We start from the raw sequence: 8821 nt of genomic DNA on the forward strand, positions 1-8821 counted from the left end.
GACAGATTCAGACTCCTGTCAGAGAGATCATTCCACCTCTCCTCACCCCAGCAACCTCTGTTTTTCACCCTGTGTAATCATGGACCAGGCCTGGGTTTTATAAGGTCTCCTTTATGACCTCCAGTTCTACCTAACCACTGAGAGTCCCCCAAAGGTACCACCTTCCCCCACCCATCCTCCATTCCATCATTTCCCCCTCCCCTCTCCCCCACCATCCTTCAGGACCAGTCGTACGGTCTCTGCAGCTCCTCAAACTCCTCCTAACTCTCCCCGCCTCTTGCCTCCAGTAATGTCTGCTCAGATGCTGCAGTAATGTCTGGAGAGTTGAAAGGTCATGTTGGAGCTGTCAGGGAGGGTTGGGCCTCAGACATAACAGGGCTCGGTGGGGACCAGGCTGGGGCAGTCCCTCCACCAGCAAGGCAAATCACTAAGGCTGTGTGAATGCAGAGCATCTGTGTGGGATACTCTTGTATGTACAGTGCTGTGAAATAGTATTTGCCCCTTCCTGATTTCTTATTTTTTTGCACATTTGTCACACTTAAATGTTTCAGATCAATATTAATATTACACAATGATAACCCAAGTAAACACAAAATGCAGTTTTTAAGTGATCATTTTATTTATTAAGGGAAAGAAGCTATCCAAACCTTCATGGCCCTATGTGACAAAGCCCCCCCCCCCCCCCCCTTGTTAAATCATACATTCACTGTGGTTAATCACATTTTTTGGAAAGCTGAGTTCAATTTCACCAGCCACACCCAGGCCTGATTTCTGCCAGACCTGTTGAATGAAGAAATCACTTAAATAGAACCTGTCTGACAAAGTGAAGTAGGCCAAAAGATCTGAAAAAGCAAGATCTAAAGAAATTCAGGAACAGACGAGAAACAAAGTCATTGACATCTATCAGTCTGGAAAGGGTTACAAAGCCATTTCTAAAGCTTTGGGACTCCAACGAACCACGGCGAGAGTCATTATCCACAAATGAGGAAATTTGGAACTGTGGTGAACCTTCCCAGGAGTGGCCGGCCTACCAAATTACCCCAAGAGCGCAGCAACAACTCATCCAAGAGGTCACAAAAGAACCCACAACAACATCTAAAGAACTGCAGGCCTCACTTGCCTCAGTTAAGGTCAGTGTTCATGACTCAACCATAAGAAAGAGACTGGGCAAAAATGGCATCCATGGCAGAGTTCCAAGGCGAAAACCACTGCTGACCAAAAATAACATATAGGCTCGTCTCGCTTTTGGCAAAAAAACATCTTAATGATCCCCAAGACTTTTGGGAAAATATTCTGTGGACTGACGAGACAAAGTATAACTTTTTGGAAGGTGTGCGTCCCGTTACATCTGGCGTAAAAGTAACACAGCATTTCAGAAAAAGAACATCATACCAACAGTCAAATATGGTGGTGGTAGTGTGATGGTCTGGGGCTGCTTTGCTGCTTCAGGACCTGGATGACTTGCGGTGATTGATGGAACCATGAATTATGCTCTCTACCAAAAAATCCTGAAGGAGAATGTCTGGCCATCAGTTCGTAACCTCAAGCTGAAGCGCACTTGGGTTCCGCAGCAGGACAATGATCTAAAACACACCAGCAAGTCTACCTCTGAATGGCTTAAAAAAAAAAGAAGGTTTTGGAGTGGCCTCGTCAAAGTCCGGACTAAAAAGGCGGTTCATGCTCGAAAACTCTCCGATGTGGCTGAATTAAAACAATTCTGCAATTCTGCAATTCTGAATTGGGCCAAAATTCCTGCACAGCGATGTGAAAGACTCATTGCCAGTTATCACAAGCGCTTGATTGCAGTTGTTGCTGCTGAGGGTGGCACAACCCGTTATTACGTTTAGGGGACAATTACTTTTTCACATAGGGCCATGAAGGTCCGGGATAGCTTTTTCCCTTAATAATTAATAAAATAATCACTTAAAAACTGCATTTTGTGTTTACTTGGTTATCTTTGTGTAATATTTAAATGTGTTTGATGATCTGAAACATTTAAGTGTGACATGTGCAAAAAAATTATCAGGAAGGGGGGGACAAATACTTTTTCAGAGCACTGTAATTGGGTTTCCCGAAAAACCATATTTATTTATGACAAAATGAATTGCTGCTGGTCCACAGGTTGACATGTGTTGCAGCATGGACATATAGTAGTGCAGTTTTCATCATCCTCTGTATGAGACTGCACTTTGTGTGTTAGTTGCAGGGGCTATGTGAAGGTTGAAGCAGTGCTTTCTGTGTCTCCGGTCTCCACTATAGAGGCATGGTGGCCCATTGAAACCTGCTGCATTAGGGGTGGAATATCTGTTGAAAACAGATCAATTATGCCATGTGTTCTGGTAGAGCATGGCCCTGAGATAGGAAGGGGAGATCAAAGCTGAGGAGGCAGGGAACTCTCCCCAGACCCCCTGGAATACTCCTGGTCGATCCTGACATCCGCACATACACGCACACACACACACACACACACACACACACACACACACACACACACACACACACAGAGGACCATAACAGGAAGACCCTGTGGCAGAGAGGCATCTGTTACAGAGGGTGTTGCTTGGTTACCTTTGTTGTCGCTACCCTCAAGGATGCCAGGAGTTGTCAGTGGGACTTAGGTGGTTAGGATATATTAAAAACAGTGTTTGTTTTATTTGCAATTTATTTACCACAGATTACCCATTTTAACATTACACACACGCTAAGTAGAACAAGTCCATTACTGTGTGTTTTTCTTCCATATTTTTTGGATCATGATGAATTTGAGTCAGTCATTATTGTCATGAATGGGCCTTCTTACAAATGACTGCATGAGGAGTGGCAGTGCCCTGGCACAAAGACCCGGGTGGCTCCTGTGCAGTGTTCTGCCAGAGGAAGGCCCTGTTGGTAAGACCATCTTTTTTGATGGATGAGGGTGTTTTTATTTCCTCTGGACCCTCCTGACAGGGCATCCATCCTGAAACAATGTGGCAGTGCCCTCAGTGGCTGAGAACGTAGGAGAAGAGGAGGAGGCTCAGCATCAACCCTAGCCTTAATTTAGGACTCATCAGAGGCTCCTGGCGATCAGGGGCGAGAGTGTGCTTCACTGACCAAGATGTGGTGAGGAGATTTGGGGAAGAATAACATGGTAAGAGGGAGGTCCCTTGTGCAGGCATTATGGGAATAGGCAGGCAAAAGAGATGAGAGAAGTGGGGGGGGGAGGTTTGAGGAATGCCATTTGACAACGGACATTGTGAGGGCCTTAAGCAAAGGGAAGTTGGGATGCAAATTTGGGAATGCTGTTTGGAATGGCAAGGGGCAATAGGGTTAATGGTGTGAGGTCTCATTCTATGCTGAGAGAGAGGGAGAAATTCATTCTATGATTTGAATGTACGTACTACATGTACCTACAGTACAAATGTTTGAAGAAGGAATAAAAGATACCTTTCTTCTAGTTTGCTGAACATACATGATCAAAATGGATTTCAACACATGTTGAAAGCCCTAATAATGCTATGTCACTTTAGAGCTGTGTAACATGCTCAGCCTGGTACTGTGTCTAGTATGTGTAAATACCATTACCTGGAGAAACCAAGGAGAAATAAGTGCTTTACTGTGTTGTCAGGCCTGGAGATTTATAGTGTGCAGCTGCAGAAAGTTGACTGGAGCCTCCCTGTGTCAGAGTTCCCTGCAACCCAATCTCGGAGCACACCGCACAGGGCCCCTCTTTAGCTCTCTCCACACACTGGTGATGGATGGTGACAGGTTAAAAGTCCACTTCCAGTTGCTGGTTGGGCCCACGGCTTTAATCTTGAACCCTGTGCGGCTGGCTTTAATGTAGCCATCCATGGCTCTGATGAATGGGGCTAGGAGACTTGCTCCACTGGGTTGCAACCAGCCAGCCAGCCGGACGGCCTTGGCCACCGGCCCATTCCTGAGATCACCAACCTCATCTTATGGGTGGATATACAAACACAGTTGTTGTCCCTGTCTGGTAATAATGGATGTATATGCATCTGAACTATGTGAAAACATTTAATAGATTTCCACATTTGTTTTGACTCCACGCTGTCTTCTTCTTGTTGTAAATGACGGTTTTCAGTTCAAGGACCATGCTACCTTTCCTCAGGAGAGAGGGAGAGAGACAGTGAGTGTCTCCCAGAAACAAAGCCAGGTAATAAAGACAGCATTAGAGGGCTAATTAGTCTCCGTATCTGTCTTGGCAGAACCAATCATTTCATCATCTCATTTGTAATAGGGCGTCAATGCTCATCCAAGCGACAATATTTCATAGTCAATTTGCGTTGTGATTGCTTCATTCAACAATTGTGGCCAGTAAATCTCTTCTCATATCCATATTTATTGGACTGAGAGTTGGAGGACAGTGGTGCTGGGCCTGGGTAATGAAGTCCGTGTTTGGCCAGGGCTGGAAATCTCTCAGAGGTATAACACATCCCAGTAATACTAATATTTCCTCCTGATAAAACAGAGCTACGCACACAGAACCCCTGTAAAACTGATGCTGTCATCTCGGTAGTAAATTACTCTTGGTTATATTGTCCCATCTATATGGTGTGTGCATCCATGTGGCTTGATTTGTTGTTTTTTCTGAGTAATGTCATTCAGCGGCGAACATTGTCCAGGTCTGAGTTTGGCAATCAATTGCTGAAATCTATTGCTTGTTAGTGTCAGAATCCCCCTCCTTATGAAATCCCCCTGTCCCTCTGCACTGATATACTAAATCTGCATTATTACATCTGAGGGCTTTTATTTTCTATAAATGTCTCACAGGAAAGCTATAAGTGGAGAATCTTGAATCCTCACCGGATTGTGTCTAGCAGAATCCACCCCTACAGTATTTCGGAGTAGAGAGAACAGTGTAGTTCTATAGCATGAGCACATGCTGTCAGAAGTGATGTCTGTGCATGGATGGTCCTGCTTTCGCATTGAGAGAAAGTGGGATTATGCTTCTTACCCTGTTAGATCCATTTCTCCTCCCTCTCTTCCCTCTTCTCCCTCTCTCTTTCTCCTTGTGGAAGGTCAGGTGAAGGAGGTAATCCCTATTCCTCTCTGCCTTCGCTCTCTCTTTTATCTCAAAGCTTTTGTGGCCAGCAATGGGGCCAATGATCCACTGATCAGCAGAGGGACAATCAGGAGACATGGAAAGGCAGAGGAGGAGACATATGAGCTGGATGCAAGAGACTGGCTGCTTTTATCCCCCCTGCATGAATAACAAAATAAGGGTATTTTTCTAAAGCCATTTTTGAGGTATGAAGTATGAGTTGCCTTTTTTATTGCATGGTGTCAACTTAGTTCCCCCCCGCCTCGGAAAGCTTTCTTGTCGGTTTTAAGCTCGTCTTTGTCTGCTTGTGTTTGCAAGTGTTTGCTTTGACTGGAAAGAAACCCCAAAGATCGCTTGCCATATGCACATAGCATATTCTGATCACAGGAGGTTGGTGGCACCTTATTTGGGGAGGACGGGCTCGTGTTAATGGCTGGAGTGGAATGGTATCAAACACATTGTTTCCATTTCCTTTTCTCCGTTCCAGGCAATATTATGAACTGTCCTCCCCTCAGCAGCCTCCACTGTATCTGAGGCGACAATTACCTCGACTAACCAGTGCCCCCCGAACATTGACTCTGTACCGGTACCCCCTGTATACAGCCTCGCTTGTTATTTTACTGCTGCTGTTGAATTATTTGTTACTTTTATTTTCTATTTTACATTTTTTACTTATCTATTTTTTTTACTAACGCTTGTTTTTTTTCTTAACTTCTTAAAGCATTGTTGGTTAAGGGCTTGTAAGAAAGCATTTCACTCTAAGGTCTACACCTGTTGTATTCAGCGCATGTGAGAAATAACATTTGATTGGAGTCTTTCTACTCTGCATTTGTGTACATCTACCTCCCTGTCTCTGGAGTATTCATCTGGAAAGCTCTGGCTCTAACCATTTATTCACAGAGGCTGCCTGCCAAGCCGTGGGACTGTTGACATGTTGGAGTGTTCTTTATGGCCATCAACGTGGGTGGAACTCTTCCATCTCCAAGCTCTCTTCTCCTCTTGCTCAAGTATAACATTCCCATTGTAGGCATGTGACATGTCCTGGAATGCTGGTCAAGTCATTCTGGTCAGTATCTTCTAAAGTCATCATTACAGACCTTGGGGTTCCTCCCACCAATCACACATCAGACACATTTGGCAGGGGGTGGTCCCTGTCTACACCCAACCAGATGAGTGATGGGTCAGTAAAAATGAATCACCTCTCAGGGTTGGGCATCAGAGCTGCCCTGGAGAGACACATTACCCTCCTACTCTATATATAATGAGACATATTTAAAACAGCAATCATCCTCTCTTTTGAACCCTAGGTCGCAGTATTGAATCAATCCTTCACTTGACTGAAAAGGCCATACGTGTGTGAGACTGTGGGACAATATTAACCTAGGTCACACACTCACACACACACTGCATGCATATGGAATAGAGGTCCCATTAGGCAGAACTGCTGACTGTGATTAAATCAATGTAAAGCGTACATTCATACATTGAGGTTTCAGCCAGAGGACCCAGGGCCTTCCCTGAACTGTTGTGATATTGGATAATTTTTTCAGATAATTTAGTTAGGTGAGACACAGTTCAAATAGGATAGAGTGTCCATACATGCTGGTGGAATTTAATCTATGCAATGAATGAGGAAGGGGAGATATTAAGGGTGATATTGGACCTGACGATATGCTCACACCTAAAATATGAACACCTTGGATTCATTCTGTAGGCCTGTGTTAGTTCACCTTCATTGTATTCCTGTCCTACATGTATTACAGTACATCTGTCTTTTAGATCTGTTCCGTTTGCCTGTTTTGTATCGTCCCATTCATCAGAAACTAAGTAAGGGTGTTTCAGTCATACAGGGGGCTGCCAGCTAGCCATTTGAGCTGAGATATATGGTGTTGACACTTACTAAAGCAGTAACCGTGTGGATTCCATACCCGTGACATGAGGGGAATTCATAAATACTTAATAAGGTGCTTATAAGAACTCTACAGGGGCAGAGGTGGTTTCAGTGAATCTGAGTTTGAACACTGCTCCCCCTCCACTGTTTCCCTGTATGCTTAATCAGATTTACTGCCTTAAAAGATTTAGCTGCTCCTCAAATCCAGTGACGCTTTTATGTTTCCATATGGAGGTCCCCTCCTCTCAAACACACCACAATCCATCAATCACAATCAGCAATAACGGCCAGGCAACTTTGCTCTTTCATAATTACATTTGTGAACTTTAGAATACGCAAATGAATAAGTGTCACTTATTAGATCAAGTCTTGGGGGGATTAGCAATAGAATGGAGCAATGGATGGATGGAGCAATACTGATCTTCCTATTTGTCTTCCTCTCCTAGCTTCTGTGTGTTTGAGGGCATGCGTACATTCAGGTGTGTGTGGGGGTGGTGGGGGTCGGCAGACTCCTGGAGTTAGAGGCATATCTCCATTATGGAGATGACAAATAAAACATCCTCCTTTTGAATGTGGGCCTGGGATGAGGTTGACATGCTGTTGTAGAAAAGCTTTTGCTGCTGTTTCCTCTCAGCTGAAATAGGTGTTATCCACCTACAGTATCAAAACTAATAATATAGAGCAATTCAATTACTGTTTTTCCTTCCATTTTCCTTCTGGTCTCAGCATGGACCCTTAAGTCCAACCATTATGTCCAAAGGCCACAGTCAGTCCCATCTCACTGGTACAGGGACTGTATGTGCAGCTAATGAGAATTGAGAAAGATATTAACACCCTGGAAGAAGTAGTAACAAGACAATAAAGCATGGATATTAATAGTCATGTAAAGTATAGGGATATGAATTGTTAATTAGGCAGGAGCCAGATAAGAGCCACTTATGCAGTACGGACTGAAAGGTCAGCGTGTGCTGCTGACAGTGTATGACTGGACTGTTTGCATTGTGGAGAGGACAGAAAATCAACAGTGCTTCATCACATTATTCCAGTTGGTTCCTTTACTACTGATTATCCAAACTAGGCCCAAGGTCATCCCTGTAGTGACATGGCTGATTCATTTTGAATTACATTGTACAGTAGCTCTTATCGTCCATCAGTCTTGTTCATCAGCTGTGTTTGCCTGTGTAGTACTGTATGGAAGGTTACACTGGAGATAGTGTCCACTCTTTTCTCCTTCGGTGTTCTGACACTTCCATGTCACACTACAGAGAACAACTGTTAAGTGATAACCACATTTGACATACAGTTTGTATTATAATTTTGATCCCAAGAGTTAATATTCCACTATGGCTGGAATGCTAACATACACACACACACTCACACACACACACACACACACACACACACACACACACACACACACACACACACACACACATGCTCTACTGCCATAAACCCAGCTGTAATTTATGAGGGCAGAGTAACGGTCATGTCTAGATGGATCCATCTTTTTTTAGATTACATGAAATGTTGTTTTTTGGGGCATTTTAGCTAACCCTTTCCCTAACCTTAACCTAATTATCCTAACGTGCAACATTAATTCTCCTAACCTGGGTGACGTTTAGTGACATTAAGTGACATTTATTAACCTGCTGCGTAAGTTCTCCTAAACCTACTATGAAAAGTCAATTCTGACAAAAGCTGGATCCCTTCTAGCCATGACCCAGAGTAACCAAGAGACAGCCCCTCTACATCTGCACTGAGCATTCAGATACAGTACAGCCTACTGTTACAGTCACTGCATTAAAGACTGTTTTGAGCTGACAGTAAGTCCATAGCGTCAAATGATGTCAAGATATTAAGACATGGTCGAAGCATATTGTGTGAAATGT

The sequence above is a fragment of the Oncorhynchus clarkii genome, chromosome 25, assembly GCF_045791955.1.
Source record: "Oncorhynchus clarkii lewisi isolate Uvic-CL-2024 chromosome 25, UVic_Ocla_1.0, whole genome shotgun sequence".
Taxonomy (NCBI): Eukaryota; Metazoa; Chordata; class Actinopteri; order Salmoniformes; family Salmonidae; genus Oncorhynchus; species Oncorhynchus clarkii.